The sequence below is a fragment of the Pituophis catenifer genome, unplaced genomic scaffold (assembly GCF_029215685.1).
Source record: "Pituophis catenifer annectens isolate HBS135680 unplaced genomic scaffold, rPitCat1.0.hap2 SCAF_1, whole genome shotgun sequence".
In the NCBI taxonomy this organism is placed as follows: Eukaryota; Metazoa; Chordata; class Lepidosauria; order Squamata; family Colubridae; genus Pituophis; species Pituophis catenifer.
In genome coordinates, this window is record NW_027256881.1 from 218,197,628 (window position 1) to 218,216,358 (window position 18,731).

Here is an 18,731-nt window from a genome sequence, read left to right on the forward strand (position 1 = left end):
CATGTACAGTACAGCATTAGAAAGCTAGTGCAAAATTAGCATTGGTAATCACAGTATTGATTTAACAAGATTTAAATTTTTCATGAACCTTACTTGCACTTTTGTTTTATGCCCTCACTTTGTGAATGAGGTCTCCTTGCGCTGAGCTGAAGGATCATATGAAGATAAAAGCTTGATTCAGTATAATGGTAAATCAGGATTTAGCACCATCTGGAAGAACTTCTGTGAGGCTCAAATCTTTCATGCTTTCCTTTCTGTCTTTTTACATGGTCAGAAGGAGGATTCAGTTACTGTGATTTGTGCCTTGCCATTACATATAAGCCAGAGTACATTCATTAAAACAAACCAAGTTAGGTTTTGCAGTCCAATTAACAATGTATAAGCATTTATTTTAAACTGAATTGCCTGATGTGTAGTTATAATAAACTAGAAGTTTATTATACAAGAAACTGGGTCCTGATCAGGGGTGAAATCCAGCAGGTTCTGACAGGTTCTGGAGAACCGGTAGCGGAAATTTTGAGTAGTTCGGAGAACCGGCAAATACCACCTCTGGCTGGCCCCAGAGTGGGATGGGAATGGAGATTTTGCAGTATCCTTCCCCTTCCCATGAAGCCACACAACGCCCACCAAGCCACGCCCACAGAACCGGTAGTAAAAAAAATTGGATTTCACCACTGGTCCTGATCATACCCTTCTTTGAGCTATGTTGTAAAAGAGATAACCCAGAGGATTTGCTGGGTCTATAGCCGTGATGGTGAACCTATGGCACGCCTGCCACAGGTGCACGCGGAGCCATATCTGCGGGCACGCAAGCCGTTGCCCTAGCTCAGCCCCCCAGCTGATTTTCGGCTGGCCCCGCCCACGCCATCCCTCCCCTCCCAGGAGTCTCCCTGCAGCCCATTTTGGATGCCAGATAAGTACAGAGCTCGTGCGGAGGCTCTGGGAGGGCGTTTTTGGCCTCCCAAGGGCCTCCACGGGTGTGAGGGAGGCCATTTTCACCCTCCCTAGGCTCCAGGAAAGCTTCTGAAGCCTGGGAAGGGTGAAAAACGGGCCTACCAGTCCCAACGGAAGTCTGGAAATGGGTCATTTCCAGCCTCCAGAGGCTTCAGGGAGGCCTGCTAGGCCCAAAACGGGGTGCAGGGGGATCGTGTGTGCATGCGTGAGGGAGTGGGGCACCGGGGCCCATTGAATTATGGATGTGGGCACGCGTGCGCGCGAGTCCTCCGCGCTCCCCCCGCTTTTGGCACACGACAAAAAGGTTAGCTATCCCTGGTCTATAGTATCATTTATGTGACACAACACTGAATACAAACATGGCCAAAATTCTAGAGTTGATTTGTTCTAATTTGAAATTTAATGAGACCAGAACTTATTTTATATATGTATGTGCATAACTGCATATACCTAGCCTTTTTTGCTCTGTGAGGATCTGGCTTCTAACAATAACAAAAAAAAAAAAAAAAAAAAAGGAAAGGGATTAAGAAAAAAGCAAAACCCAAACCATGTAACAGTTAAAAGCCTGGTGAAACAGATGCAGTTTACAGACCTTCTAAACACCAAGATAATAGGGGATAAACACAACTTCTGAAGCATCCCTTTTTCCTGATAGATGAATGTAATACTTTTTTTATTGGCTAACATTATTTTTCTAAATACTTATTGTCTGTCCCTCTGATGTATTTTGAAATTTCATATTTCACTTACAGTATCTATGTCATTTGGCATTTGTTCTATACTATTCTATTCAGCTGAGGATAAAATTGATTGTGGAAAAAATTATCACGAAAGAAGTGGGGGGAAAGATCTAATAAAAATTGAATGGAACATGCTGCTTCTTTGTTTCCAGTATCATAATCATAAATATGATTTCGGCATTTCAGGGACCCTTAAAGTGATGCCTAGCCATAAAGCTGAATATTAATCACCATATAGTATAAATGACGAAGCTTAAGTTTAATTCAAAATTAATTTCTCCCTTGAATATAATATTTTGAGCAAAATTAGCACTAGTAGAATTACAGGTACTCCTTGATTTACAACCATGTATTTAGCAACTGTTCAGAGTTACAACAGCACTGAAAAAAGTGACTTGCAACTGGTTCTCACGGTCTCAATTGGGGTTGCAAGACGAAGACTGCCTGTACTTTATTATGTATCATTTTGCATTTATTTATCCCACAATAAAGCCTAAGTTTTTTCTGAGGTATAAGTTTGGATCCCATGTTTATTGTAATGGAAGAGAACTTGTGCATCTTTGAGATACATCTGAGAAGCTATAACAGATCTAGAGACAGGTCCAGACACAGCTTCTGAGTGTCTCAGTTACATGTCTTCATACATGACTGAGACATCACCCTCCTTTTGCCCTATTTCAGTTTGCTGTAATAGAAACAGCTTTAGCAGCTGGGTTTTTAATTATAACCAGTTTCTTTCATAGTTCAAGCATTGATATGTCCTGTCCTCAGCAAGTCTAGGGCCAGTGATGCTAATGCTTCTATTTCTTAGTTTCCAGGCAATAGTAGTTATATCTTGCTTGGTGATAGAACTTGTCCCATCAAGTGGTAAAAAGTTCAAAGGCTGAATTTTCATGTCTCAATGAATGCTTATTGTCAGAGGCATTAAGAACACAGTCTCTCCTATTCACTTATTTTTCTGCAAGAATATCACTAATAGCCCTATTGCAAATGGGAATCCAAACTACAATTCTGTTCTCTAAATTGGAAGTACTAGCTTAATCTGACAAATGCATTTAGATAGGACTCTCTCTGTGTGTGTTTGGACCAGATAGTGGCATCCTTGATTCCTGGTCTCAAGGAAAAAGGGTTCAATTTGTCCATTTTGCTGTCTTGGTATTCTGGGAAGTTTTAAAAGCTCTGGAAAAGATTTCAAGTGCCAGGGAAAAGGGTCTGTGAAGATCCTATCTTTGGGCATTCTGGCCCAATTCTTCATCCAGTTTATGAGATCAAAAGAGGATGAAGAAGTATGTCCTGGTATGTTATGCCAGATAAAGCTGATATCCTTCAACTTTACTTTTGAAGTCCTTGAAAAAGGCTTTTCTAATAGGCATGAGGAAGCCCTGATTTGATTTCTGTGGGGCTTGTTTCTCTGTGCAGCTGTCTACAGTTGGTGGTACATTAGGCCTTTAGTTCTACTTGAGATTCTTTGCAGTTATCTCATTCAGATGTGAGGATTTCCAAGAGCTTTTAGTGTTTTTTAAAAAACTTTATTTCAATTCTGTAAATCTCTCTGCAGTTTTCAAAAACCGTTATAAATAAATAAAAGGGTAACAAGAATAAGAGAGGCAATAATTATTCAGTAGTTTCAAGTAACAAAACGTTCTGTTATAAAACATGATACAACAATAAATGTATTCAGTATTGGTGTGGGAAAAATGTCCACTTAAATTAGGAACCAGAGGGTTTTGAGATGTATGCAACAAAGTGTCTTTTATTGCCATGTGCAACTATAGTGGTCATGGGGATCTCACCCAAGGTTGTAGAAAAGAGTTTTTAGATTAAATTATTTTGGTTTATTACTTAGAAATGATAAAGAATGCAGCAAATCACAGTGTGAGAATACTGGAATACTTCTGATAATACATTGGGATGACTATAGGACATCACCCCTGCATTCTTCTAACACAGTTCTGACTATAAGACAAATGCATACAATTGGGAATTTGTCATGATTCATATTTCAGCACAAATCATTTTTTTCTGTTTGGTAGCCTTTGTCTAAATGAAGCGTTTCAAATGTCTAAATGTATTCATTTAACTTTTATTAACTCTTATCACTTTTTTTGTTTATTTTTTAGGCTGTAGCATAAATTACAGCTGTCAAGATCTTTATTTCATAAAGATTAAACCCAAATCAATTCTTCAATTAGTCTTTCAGGTTGGCATAGATTTCACGAAAGATAGGCCAGAAGTCCTTATTTTGCTGTGTTCCCTGCTGTGGGTTTAAGTGATACAAAGTGATTATCATGGCTTCTGCTCTGCGTCCGTCTAATTCACACCTGCACCCTTTTGTAGAAGCACAACACTTTAACTGAATATGAGGTCCCAGTTGGTTTGGTTCTTTTCCTTTTTAAAATCCTTGAGCGTTAGATTGATTTATGAATGTATCAGATTCTTTGTTAGCGTGTAAACTACTAATTAATTTAAAGCTCCTCTGGGAAAAATTAAAGCCCTGGTTAAGACTTTCAACAGGCTCAGATGGTGCTAATAATAGGAAAGCAAGTTATATTAATGAATTTAAGTGTGATCATTCCTATCATATCCCTTCCCCCAAACTACTCCCATATGCAGGAAAAAGCTGGACCAAACTACTGTAGATGGAACCAACAAAGAATTAGAAGATGTAGCAACATCTTAAATCTTGAATTAAATAGTGATTGAGGCTATTTTGGTGGTGGGGTATAACTTTATACTCTTTAAATTAATATTATAATTTATATTCTAACTATATGATTAAGAAAAGCTTCCCATACACTTTATCAATGCAGGGGGTTTTATTAATAATTTTGTTCACTTTATCGAATTACTAATAATTTTTAGCTACAAATTTGCAGTACATTTATATCCCTTTTAAGTCAGTGAGATTTAAATAGTTAAAAGACTTTTCAGAGTACGTGCATAATAAACTGAGTTGATTACAGTGATAAATCTGCACTTGCCTAATGATATTCCAAACACTGTCACAAGAAACTCTGTATAGATTGAGAACCCTGCCCCCCAATTCCCCCAAAAACTTTCAACTGTACAGACACCATTCTACTACATGGTGTCCTCAACTTATGATCACAATTGACCACAGTTGAGTCTAAAATTTTTTCTGTTAAGCAAGACAGTTAAGTGAGTTTGCCTCATTTTACAACCTTTCTTGCCACAGTTGTTAAGTGAATCACTGCTGTTGTTAAATTAGTAACACAGTTTTTTTTAATAAATTTTATTAAAGCATTTTGTTATAGTTCAAAAAAGAAAAATCAAAATCAAAAAAATCAAAAACAGATGTATAATAATTTTTCTATCACGGTGTAACATCACCAAAATATCCATATATATAAACACCAATAATCAGAGAGTAAAAATAGAAAATATTTACACGGTTTTAAGTGAATCTGGCTCCCCCATTGACTTTGCTTGTTAGAAGATAGTAACAACTATTATGGCAGTTGTTAAGCAAATTTTGTGATTGTAAGTTCAAATCTACTTTCCCAAATGGGGATTTTTTGCCGTTAAGTGACTGATTGTAAAAAAGTGGAAATGTAGGTTGATAGAGGGTAGCAAGTGATTAACTTTGTCTTAGTTCCAAACTTTACCTGGGAGAGATCTGATTATTCCTTAGATTAGGACTAAGAAACATCTTTAGGACCATCAGGAAAATCTAAGCATCCTGAAAAAAGGAGTCACAAACCATCTCCATATTATTTCCAAAATAACTATACGGATGCATCTATATTGTCACCAGAAATGAAGCTTCTTTACCTTAACAAATTTTCTTAGATGTAGATGTCTAATCAAATAATATTAGAAATTATGCTGGAAATCTATTTTTTTTTAAAAAAACACTCCCTTTTAACCACATGGGTGGGAAGAACATGCCCTCACTTTTTACTAGGACATCTTTGCTAAGTTGTTGTGTTCCATAAGACTCCGTTTCTTTTGGCTTGGGCAGGAAGGGTCTGTAGATTGCTCATCACTGAGATTACAAGTATTATACAGTTACACAAACATGTGGTTAGGAAATGATAAGATTTGGTTAGGCCTGTAGGGGTAAGCAAGCTGACATCCATACTTTGGAAGAAAGGACAAAAATGTTGTGACTTTATATTTTCTATAATTAGAAAAAAACAAAAAACAAAACCCTAAATGTGTATTAGGTCACCCTGTATGCTTCTCACTGCTATTGTGGCACTCTTCCCTCCATCCCCCTGCCTTGCTCATTTAAATGTCTCTTATGTCATTAATGTTGCTCCATTAATCACCTGGCAAAGAAGTGACCCAAGCTCTGCAGAGATGGCTGTGTGAGAGAGCCAGCACATCCTCTGGGCCTTTATTGGGGGTGTAGGAATCACATGCATGTTTTTTGAAAGAACTGTTTTATACATGGAAGCATAATGTTCCTCTTTCAGCTTAGAAGGTTTTGCTTTTTTTTTTTTTTTTTAATCACAGAAGGGATAAATCTGTGCAATTGCCTAAGGCAGTTAGAAATCCTTTCATGCTTCAGCATTGGGGTTATTTGGAAATACATGTTGTTAGCAGCAAACGAAGTGTTAAAAAATGAGATGCAAAGGCTAACTTATCTTTCCTTCCTTCCTTGCAAAGAGGTGGGTCCCGTATTTAATGTATTTGAATTTGTTTCCAGTAATTTTGGTATTAATAATAAACAGCAACATCTTAACCAAGGCCTGTTATTTCTCTTAGGGCTTTTTTGTGATTTTATTTTTGCTCTTGTCAGTCTGCATGTGGATATAAGAACTGCATGTGAAATTTAATGTGGATCATTATACATGATATGTGGGTTTATTATTGGAGATTCTGAAAATCATTATGGGTTTAAGTCAACTTTGTTCTTTAAAAGCCTCGCTGCTCCATTTAGAGAAATGTCATCATAATTTCCAGGGGTGGATTCTAAATTTTTTACTACTGGTTCTGTGGGCGTGGCTTATTTTGTGGGCGTGGCTTGATGGTCATGTGACAATTCTTTAGGATTTAGCAGAGGTACCAGGCTTTTAACTGCTTGCAGAGCTGTACCGGTCTACTCATTTGTTTTTGCAGGCACCGGTCTACTCATTTGTTTTTGCAGGCACTGGTCTACCCATTTATTTTTGCAGGTACCGGTCTACTCATTTGTTTTTGGAGGCACCAGTCTACCAGCACACTGCCTTTTAACACTGATCAGCTGTAGGGCGGCCCTTTGAAGCCCCGCGCAAGAGTTTAAACAGTTTTTTTCCTTCTAGCCAATCAGCTGGGACTCAGGAGGCAGCAATAGATTGGGGGTGGGGCCAAATAAAAGGTAAGAATAATGTGGGGGAGGGCGGGGGAGCGGGGGGGCAGAACCGGTTCGGTTACGTCATATCGTCACTGCTACCGGCTTAGTGGAACCGGGCCGAACTGGGAGGAACCCACCACTGATAATTTCCAACTTGAAATGAAAGGGGGGTATATTGTACAAATTTAAATGTAACAAAATGTGGAATTTAACCATGACTTAACTTGTAAGAATTTTATGTTGTACTATTAACTGTGATCAAAAAGGGGAAAAAATATTTCCGTGTACTCCTATAGTACTCCAAACGAACATTGTTGATTTATTTTGGATAAATAATCCATAGGAGAAGAATATGCTGAATTGGAAGGCAGAGTTAAATGTGTCATCGGTTTAGAGTCTTTGCATTGCCACAAAAGACCCAAGTCCAGTCCCCTGTGAATTCTGCTGACCCTTGTTTGTTTGTTTATTAATTTTTTATGCCACCCATCACCAACCCATACAAAGTGACTCTGGGCACCAGTTTAGCTTCGACCATTCGTTGACCAAATTCTTGTATATAGGTAGCAATAATAAACTCTAGAAGGAATTTTAGAATTGCTGATGATCAAACTATTTCTGAGTAGCATTTGCTATTAAATTGTTTATGTTCCAATCATGCACTTAAATGATTCTTCCAGTTCTTCACTCTTTTAGTCCAGATCTTCCAAACTGCTGTTCTGAAGAGCAGTTCTAAAAGCTGACATTTATCTGCAACCTGTCTTTTTCATTCAGAAGGCTGGAATCAGAACAGAGCATCTATGATTTATTTTCCTTGGAAAGCTTGCTACTTAAAGTCAATTTATAATTTACTTAATTTCCCTTCTAATGCCTTTATATCTTTGTTTAGATTTCTGCCTCCTGCTGGCCATCTCAGGTTTTTTTTAATTATAGATTGCACTTTGCTTAGGCTTGTATTTATATTTTACTTTCTAGGTAGCAGTAATATCCATGATGTTTATTAGAAGTTAGCTTTCTTCTGTAATTTAGAATTTCATCCGAAATACTGAAAGCCCTCTTATTTGCAAAATCCTGATTAAAGGTTTTCTGTCCTAGAACATAAACCTTTAGTTATGTTCTAACTTCTAGTTAGTTTCTGTGTGGACAGATTATCCTGGAGAAAATTTGTGTGTTTGGTAAAAGTTGACATTGATTTGTTGACAAATAATCGTGTTTCTAATTCCGTTTTCTCAAATTTGGGACCTTCCATAAGGGCAGATTCCACATCTTAGAATTAATCAGCATGACTGTTGGTAAGAATTCTGGGAGTTGAAGTGCACATATTTGGAGATTGTTTAAACTGGCTGTTATTTTTTTTATCCTTGACATCTATCATTCTTGGATTTAGCGACAACAGACTTCTTGCTTTGACTCAAGATGGTTAAATAAATGGATTATTGCAGGGAAGTAGGAAGTCATACACAAAATAAATTCCCCTTCTTGTAGTTCACCCAAAATCATTATGTATGTATGTATGTATGTATGTATGTATGTATGTATGTATGTATGTATCCATCTATCCATCCATCCATCATCTATCTGAGGGAATGAGGAGTTAAGAAATATGTATAATTAAAATGTTTGTTTGTGGTGTGTGTGTACAGAAACATACACATACACACATACACACACACACGTATGTGGTCAGGCATATGGTCAGTCATTTCCCAACCTTGAAACATTCTGCTTTTTTATTTATTATTTTTATGTAATAAATAACAATAAGGCATAATATGTTATAGCAGCCCAAAGTTACATGTGCAAATGGCTAGGGAGAAAGCCGTCTTTTCTTACCTACCCACATTTTTTATATCTGTGGCTGCTTTCTGGGAATTTGCTTTCCTTCTGAGGTAAAAACCTGTCAATAATTTAGTATCACAATACGACTGGGAGATGTATGTCTGCTGCCCTGAAAACAATGCTACACATTTTAGCATGATTTACTGCACTGCAACTGTTCCAAAGTCTGCACCATCCTTTGCATGTAGAATGAGGACGTAATTCAGTACAGCCATTGTAGATCAGATAGTCTTTAAAAGATTGAACAGCTGTCCGGAAAATACTAAATACACCCCTCCAGTGGCTGTCCTTCATTTCACTCAATGTATGACCTACAGAGCTTCAGTTAGTAATGGTTTCTTTGCTTGGGAGTCCACACTGGTTAAGGGTTGGTGACATCTTCCACTGTGTGGGTTTATGTTTCTTGCAGCTAAAACTAGTTATTGATATTTCAAAATTAGTTGGAGAAAATATTTTTCTGTGATCAATGATGGGGGGAAAAGTGATTCATAGTACACATGAAGGAAGCAGATCAAGCCCTGATATTTATGGCAACTAGTGCTATAAAGGAAGCATTAATGTGATGGAATGTTTTCCTAGGAGGGAGGGAGTGCATTCCAGAGGAGCAAGAGACAACACAGTTTAGACTATTAAGGGGAGCTGTCTTCACTCTCTTTCTCCTACAGTTTGTGTAGGAGAAAGAGAGTGAAGACAGCTCCCCTTAATAGTTCCCAGGGTTTATATTTCATAGTGAAGTAGTCTGTTCTGGTTTGGCAAGATTTCTATCTGTAGGTGAGTAACACTAAAGGAAACTGCTTAGACAATCTCAACTTGTCTCTGTTGTTTTTTAGAACCTGGAAATTAAAGTATGCTTCTATATCTTTTTATTCTTGATGAATGTATTTTATTCTCCTTATGTACACTGAGAGCATATACACCAAAGACAAATTCCTTGTGTGTCCAATCACACTTGGCCAATAAAGAATTCTATTCTATTCTATATGCTGGATTAGATGCAGATTTAAATCACATTTTTGGCCACTGCAATCCATGAAATCAGTAACATTTCACTCTACAAAATATATAATACCTGGTGAATAGTTATGACTCTACCCTGTTCATAGTAAACAATATGATATGCAGGAGTTCTTGTGTCTTGACCTATAGTGCCTTTTGCTAAAAATGGTTGTGCTTGGTGATACGTTTCCATTACTGACAATATACAAATACTGAAAATAACTTAGATGAAATCAATACTATTATATTTTCCACCTTATATGTGGATTTATGAAGTTTATACTTGTATATCATCTCCCAGGCAAAGGGTGTTTACATCTTATATACTGGGATACTGAGCATATATTTTGTATCCAACAGTTTTCTAGTTCAATCCAGACATAATTAGGTGGGGCTACAAAAGATTCTTGTTTATAAACCACTGGATTAGATGGAGCAAACATCTGATTTTGTATAAAAAAGTTCTCTGTGTTCCACTTTCTGTTAAGTTGTTATAGTTATTATCGGTTTTTATCAGAGTCTAAAATAATTCAAGCTAGAAATGCACAAGGTGTTTATTAGACATTATCCAGTCAGCTGTTTTATGCTGCCACACCTATGAAGAAGGTGGGCATATATGGGGAAAAAAACCCCACAGAACCAGGGAACCACATTCATTATGGGTTACAACAAGTGGATTTAGTATGGCGTGAAGTAAATATCTATCTATTGGGCCATGTTCTGGAAAACAAAATGAAACAGTCTGGTATATATGTCTACATGAACTCCAAGTGAGTTCCTTAATCTTCCTCATTACTGGGGTTTATGATTTGCATGTCAGCCAACCCTGGCTGTCTTGAAACTGGTATCTCAAAATCCTTTACACGGAACCTCTAACATGGAACCTCTAATTTGGAGTATAGGAAGCATTCATCTTATTCCTATATCCATATAGGACTAGGCCAGTTTAGTTTAGTGGTTAGAAACCCAGGAGACAGTGAGTTCTAGTCCCACCTTAGCCATGAAAGCCAGCTGGGTGACTTTGAATGAGTCATTCTCTCATCCCAAAGCCCAACTCAACTCACAGGGTGGTTGTGGGGAAATTAGGAGGAGCATTAGGAATGTTTACCACCTTGAGTTACTTGTAAAAATAATAAAGGCAAGATACAAATAAGTTAAAAACAAACAATAAGTACAATCTATATAGAAATTGAGTTGAATTGATTATGAGGATAACTGCAATTTTGGTAGTTTAAAAACTTAACCTTTCATTACAACATTGGGGAGGGTGGTTTTTTTTTAAACAGAATTGGTGCACAATGTGATGTGTGTTTTATTTAGGAACCTTGAAACAAATTTGTGTTTCAGTTCATTTTTTTTCTGTTTTGTGGTTAATGATTTCTTTACGTTTAGTACAATTATTTCCTGTTGTAAATGTTTTTAAATAAGCCAGTTTTCTAAATGTTACTGAAAATGCTATTTAGTACATTTGGTACAAGTACATTTGGTTGTTGCCTCCTTTTCCAGTAATCAGTTTAATTTCCAAGTTAATTTATTAATTATAACATTCTTTGTAGCATAGAAAGCAAAATAGGTCCATTTGTTAATGATATTGCTTCGCTTTTCCTGCCAGAAGAGGGAGCTGTATACATTTAAAATAGTTCCAATTACTAAAGTTCAGTTCAAGTAAAATATCAGTCATGTTGAGGTGTTTTTCTTCCTGCAGTGGTGAGAAGACTTTTTGAGTTTTCTGGATGTCTGAGTTGAAAATGTAATAAGCTTCCAACAATCCTTACACTGTTGTTTAAATCTTGTGGGAGTAATCCCAGTTTATCTGGATAATGGAAAATTAAGCTCTGAAAGCTATTTCTCACCTTTACCAGTAACGTCTTTAAAATGCTGAATTTGATATTTATCAGTGCTAAAATATGGGATAATCTAATTACAATTTTAGTACTGCAGGCTGGAGGCAATTAGATTTGGAGAAAATTCAAAGAATGTGCTTATGCTTGACTAAATGCAGGTCAACCTTTGCACCCATCTTCTGAGATTTATTAAATTAGCAAATATATCGTTGTTTTTGCGATGTGGGACAAATAAGGTAAGTTAGATCAAGGGATAGTAAAATAGAGTATTTCCAGAAATGCAGCATGCAAGGTTAAATTGAAAAAATAGCCCGGGAGTTCTTTGACATTTGCACATTAGATAACCCATGCAGAAGATGATCAAGGAAAAGTTGAGGGAGTTGTGTACAAGCCATTGGGTATATTTAATACCAGAGAAGCCGTTCCCTCTAGGGTGGAACAAATCCCATTTTATGGCTAGGAACAGATTATGGCGCCTTGGGCAATTCTTCAGTAGCTAATAGATATGAAGCCCATCGACACTAATAATACTGAATTGTGGCTACTTTAATTTTAAAAGGTTAAGCTCAGCAGTTCAGAGCCCTCTCATATCCCCAGAGGCAATAATATATGTTGGAGTTGTGTATAACTCCAGTGATGAACCATAAAAGAAATGCTTTTTGTTGTCAACTTGAGCAAAAAAGAGAAAATTTGGAGACCTACTTTTGTAGGATACATAGAAAGAGATCTGTCACTGAAAGCAAGTTGGCCCAAAAAATCTATATTAATTAAGAACACAATTGTTGTGTGGTGAGAAAAAGACAAGCATCATGGAAAAAGGTTCCATACCCAATTGTATGAAAAGTAGTTATTTCTGTTCTTGCATAATGACCACTACAGTGTATATAAATTATATTGGGGCTATTTTCTATTTTACCAAATTATATATCATTTAGTTAGATTATTTCATAGTTATTTAATTAAATGCCCAGTTAAATTTAGGAATAGTTCATCTTTTATTTCCTTAGAACCATAGGACCCTTGGGGAGCTGAATAACCCTCATTCATTTAAGTGTTTCTATTCATTTCTTGTTCTATAGCAGTCGTGTATATACCAGTCAACCCTCAGTTGATGTATAAGAATTTGTTACCCCTTGTCTTCTGTTATATATTCAAATGCACATCGTTTCTTATGTATTCAGAAAGTGCATTGAAATAATACAGGCTTGTAGATTCTCCACAATGTCACTTAAGAAAAACTTCATTAATTCAATTACACTGATATATGACCCAGAAATAATTTATATTGTAAAGATGCCCAAGGTTTTTTTTGTAAACTGAAACAAATTATTCTGATGGATAATTTTATATCCATGAACCAGATTTATTTCAATATGAAGGGAAGGAAAGAAGGAAGGAAGGAAGAAGGAAGGAAGGAGAGAGAGAAAAAGAAAGAAAGAAAGAAAGAAAGAAAGAAAGAAAGAAAGAAAGAAAGAAAGAAAGAAAATGAGTTAAACAGCCTTTATTAATAGTTACAAATTTGCTCACAGATCGCTTTCTTATTACCCTTTGGACTAATTTTGGTAAAGTAGCTTTAATTAAAACCCAAACTAAAAGGATGCTATGTTGCAAAGCACAACCTTCTGGAATATTTTTTCTTTTCAAGAACACCAATGGAATTTATTCTCATAGGCATTCTGAAAATAAAAATTACGGTTGGCAGCAAACTAGTCCTTTATTAACGATTTATTCTCAATGTCAGAGCACAGCCAAAAGAAAAAAAACGGATTGTAAATAATCAAGCGGACAATGGTGCAAGAGAAGTGAAGGTGGAAGAAGAATTCAGCATTGTCCTCCCACCTGCTAAATCTTCTGCAGACGCCTTCCCATCTGGTCCTCTGTTAGCAAGTATGAACTAAAAAACCCCTCTGCTGAACTTTTAATAATTTGTAGATATAGACTGCTTAAAGGGTGGCTCAGTGGCTAAAACACTTGTTGATTGAAAGGTCGGCAGTTTAGCGGTTTGAATCCCTAGTGCTGCGTAACGGAGTGAGCTCCCGTTACTTGTCCCAGCTTCTGCCAACCTAGCAGTTTGAAAGCACGTAAAAATGCAAGTAGAAAAATAGGGATCACCTTTGGTGGGAAGGTAACAGCATTCTGTGCCTTTGGCGTTTAATCATACCAGCCACATGACCATGGAGACGTCTTCAGACAGCGCTGGCTCTTTGGCTTTGCAATGGAGATGATCACTGCCCCCTAGAGTCGGGAATGACTAGCACATATGTGCAAGGGGAACCTTTACCTTTATAGACTGCTTACATATTTTTATATCTAGAAGCTGAGTCATGGCAACTGGGCTTCTTTTCTTTTTTGATTTGAAACGTTTCACAACTTATCCAAGTAGTTTCTTCAGTATTCTTCTCCAGTTGCCATGACTCAAATTCCAGACAACTCTACCTCAATGACTGAGAATCTTCATGGATGTTTGTATGTATTTAAGTTTATAAAAAGAAAGAACTGCTTTAGGAACAGGTTTTTAGAGTAGAAAAGCAGTGGTAGCAGTCAGTAAATTAGGAGTGTCCAACTTTTCTTGGCATTGCATTTAATATTAAATTGCATGACAGATCAGAAAATGGATGATAACATCTCAAATTGTAAATGCTATGTAAATGATATTAATGTGAGCTCACCCCATAAGTTTTACTTATTCTCCGTATTATAATTACAATTTTCTGTAAACCTTAAGAGGATTTTGACATAGAGGCTCAAGACAGATTTTTCTTCTTTGTTTCTTCCCATTCTAAAGAAAAAGTTTTTAAATTCAGAAAAAAAATCACACGTAACACAGTCTTAGGGACTTATCCAGGCAGTTCCATGATTGTATGGAAGAAAAAAAGAGTAGTACTATCTTGTGGTGGCGGTGATGATGCTGATGCTGATGATGATGACGACAAGATACCATCAACTTTTAGAAACCCCCATAGATAAATTTTCTCCATAACAGTCTGTGCCTGACCTGGTCCTTTAGCTCTTCCAATACTGCTCTCATTGTTACTACAACTAAATCTATCCAACTTGCAGTCAGTCAACTTTTTCTCTTCCCTTTCACATTTCCCGACATTAGAACATTTTCCAGTCTTTGAATCATGTCTTCAGAGTAAAATAATTTGAGCCTGATCTTTTGTGCTTTGAGAACTTTATTGATTTGCTTGATGATCCATTAGTTTATTTTCTTGACTGTGCACAGTGTTCTCAGGAGTCTTCTCTAACACCAAAATTCAAAAGCATCAGTGCTTTTTCTATATTATTTTTATAGTCTGAATTTCATTTCTATAGAATGTCTTAGGAATACCATGGCTTGCATGATTCTGATCTTTATAGGTATAGAGGTACTGTGGCATTTGAATATCTTTTCCAAGGCCTTCCATGGCTCTTCTATCAAGTGCTAGTCCACTTTTTATTTCTTGACTGATTATTCCTTTATTTTTGATGGCGGAAGGCAGAAGCTATCCATCACTTCAATATCTTTATTGTCAATTTACTTCTCTATTATTCTGTGTTACATTGACTGTAATAATGAAGACTGAGAAAAATAAAAAGTATGATAGTTGAAAAGTCAATTCCTTTCTTACCAGTTCAATGCATTATTATCATCTTAAAAGTTTTTCATAATAGGAACATCCAATTCTGTTAAAAATGCATGCGGAAGGCATTTTCCCTTAAATAATGCCAGCTCTATAGTATTATCTGAATTCATTTTGCTAGAAAATGAAGCATTGTTACTCACAGAAAATAAAAAAGTAGCTCAACGAGATGATCATTTCTATAAGTGCTTTTGACCATTAAAGTCTTTTTCTCTATCACCCCTTAACTTTAAAGCATTTTAGAAAGAATACAGGGAGGTAGTGAATTTTATTCTACTAACAAAAGGACAAATAAAATCACTGAATTTCTTCATTCAATGAGATTCATTTCTAAACTTAACTGAATGCTTTTTGGCTTGCCCAGCCATCTTCCCATACAAAAGGGTAGGAGGGTCTGTTAGATTTTCCACCCCAAGCTATTGGTGAACCCGATGGGTTCCTGAAAGAGCTTGACGTGTTCCTTGAAGATTTGATGGGTAGCTCAGCTGAATCTTACATATATAAAATAAAAGCTTTATCTGTAAACTGCCCAGAGACATGCAAGTGTGATGTGCGATATAGAAATTAAGTAAATAAATAAATATGCTCTTCATAGGACTGACTGTCCTTGAGGACTTCTTAGAAGCTACAGCTATCCAGAATGGCATTAGTGTGGGCACTGTTGACTATGCCATATTATGTCCATGTTCCCCTCTGCTCCATCAGCTTCCCTGGTTACTGATTGGCTTCTGGGTACAATTCAGGGTGCTAGTTTATCACCTATTCAGCCATTCCTGTCATGGGGTCTGGCTATTTGAGCGGCTGCCTGTTTCTGTCCATCGCATGCGATTAGGCAGAATGGCCATAATTCGGGCCCTATTGATTGGGGCTCAAAAGGTGTATTTTCTTTATTGTGGTATTTATCCTCTAAAATAATATCCCCCCAGAGATCAAGATGGCTCCCAGAAATCAGAATGGCTTGTGATTGTCTTCAGAAACTATTAAAACCTGGCTACAATATTCTTCCAGGTTTTAGGGCCGGATGAAGGTTGGATGAGGGCTTTTGGGTTGATATGTTTGTCTTTGACCACTCATGATCTCTTTTTTGTTTTTTGTCTTTACTTTGTAACTATTAAGTTGTCCAGAGTTGTTGGGAATCGGGTAGCCTGTCAATAAAAAATAAATAGCAAGAAGAACATAAAAGACAAAGTTGTAAAGTTTTATTTCAAATTATTGCTTGAAAGTCTTTTCCTGCATTCAAAGACAATATGAAACTATTCATGTGCAGCCTATCTTTTCCTTCAATAACATTACCAAACCAGATGGGACTAAGTGAGCTAACTTGTAAGATTAGGTCACTCAAGCATCATGAAAATGAACTGGATTGGATGCAGTATTAGTGTGAAACGTAAAAGATTTGTCGGTTTGCATTAAGTGCATGTTCTCTTGTGCAAAGTACATGCAGATACCTGTGTAATTCCATCAGAACTGAAATTACAGAGATTCAGTGCATTTGATTTAGATAATATACAAGCTTGCACTAGAAGAATGAATAACTTGACAGTTGGTATGTTTCTCTACAGCACTGTATTCAGTGTTCTCATGTGATTGGCATCTCCAGATACTACTTTAATTGAAATCAGAAATGCTGTTTGTAGATACACTTGAAAATATATACAGAGAGATTAAAGAAAATGCTCTGAAGCCCCTTGTTTAATCTGTTTCCTATTCATTCAAACCAGTTTTTTGACATGTATAAGAATAAAATACTCATTTGTATAGTCATCCCAGTAGGAATACTTCGATGCAGGGTGAAATGCTCCCGGTTCGGACCGGATCGCCCGATCTGGTAACGATGGTGGCGGGTGGTTTGTAGAACCGGTAGCAAAAATCCCTGCCCCCCCCCATGCCCAGCTGAGCCGCGTGATCATCAGAGGCTTTTTTTTTTTAACTTTTAAAAGCATTTTTTTCTACACCTCTTCGGCTGAAAAAATGCTTTTAAAAGTAAAAAAAAAGCCTCTGATGATCGTGCGGCTCAGCTGGGATCGTCAGAGGCTTTTCAAAGCATTTTTTTCTGCAACCTCTTCAGCCGAAGAGGTGGTAAAAAAATGCTTTGAAAAGTCTCTGACGATCCCAGCTGAGTTGCCTGATCGTCAGAGAGGCTTTTCAAAGCATTTTTTAAAAAGCCTCTCTGACAATCCCAGCTGAGTTGCCTGATCGGCAGAGGTTTTTCAAAGGATTTTTTTGCAACCTTTTCGGCTGAAGAAGTTGTAGAAAAAATGCTTTGAAAAGTTAAAAAAAAAAAGTTGGCCAAGCCCATCCAGTCACATTACCCCCTCCTCCCACCAAGCCACGCCCACAGAACTGGTAGTAATAAATTTTACATTTCACCCCTGCTCCAGCCTTTCTGTCCTCTACCATCTTCTGGAGTCTATTTAAGTTCACGCCAACTGTTTCAGTGACTCCATCCAGCCACCTCATTCTTTGCTGTCCCTTTCTTCTTTTGCCCTCAATCATTCCCAGCATTAGGCCCTTCTCCAATGAGTCCTTCCTTCTCATTAAGTGGCCAAAGTATTTCGGTTTCATCTTCAGGATCTGGCCTTCTGAAGAGCAGTCAGGATTGCTCTCCTCTAGGACTGACTGGTTTGATCGCCTTGCAGTCCAAGGGACTTGCAGGAGTCTTCTCCAGCACCATAGTTCAAAGGGCTCAATTCTTTGGCACTCAGCCTTCCTTATGGTCCGACTTTCACAGCCATACATTGCAACTGGGAAAACCATAGCCTTTCAGTGGATATTAATTTCCAGTTGTGTTTTGGAATAGAACAAATTTAATTCATTCTAAACATTTCACTCAGGTATTCTTCCAAACCTATTAGGTAAATTAATATTATAGAGGAGTATTATTTATGTTTGCTGCCTTTAGATATATCATATTAAGACACACTGGAGTATAAGATGCACCTTAGTTTTTGGGGAGGAAAATAAGAAAAAAGCTGATTGGTGGGTAGATCGGCAGTTCCCAGAGTTGAATTTTAGCAACAGGTTCATTGGTTGTGAGCTCTGTGCCTTGCTTTTTTTTCTTCCTATGAAACTACTAAAAATTTGTTTCAGAAAAAACTTTTTTTTTCTGCCTCTGAAAGCCTCCGAAACAGAGCTTCAGAAAAAAAAGCCTTTTTTTCTGAAGCTCTGTTTGGAAGCTTTTTTTCTGAAGCTTCTTTTTTTTTTTTTTAAATTTGATTTATATGCTGCCCTTCTCTAGAGACTCAGGGCGGCTTACAATGTGTTAAGCAATAGCCTTCATACTTTTGTATATTTATACAAAGTCAGCTTATTGCCCCCACAAACTGGGTCCTCATTTTACCTACCTTAGAAAGGGTGGAAGGCTGAGTCAACCTTGAGCCTGGTGAAATTCGAATTTACAGTAATTGCAGACAGCTGGTGTTAATCACAATGCTTTTAG

General features: G+C 37.0%; 1 protein-coding gene across 1 annotated transcript in view; it reads left to right on the plus strand.

Annotated features, from left to right (window-relative positions):
* NCKAP5 (NCK associated protein 5) overlaps positions 1 to 18,731 on the plus strand; it is a 674,947-nt gene that overhangs the window by 301,987 nt on the left and 354,229 nt on the right. The gene's annotated exons all lie outside the window — the stretch shown is intronic.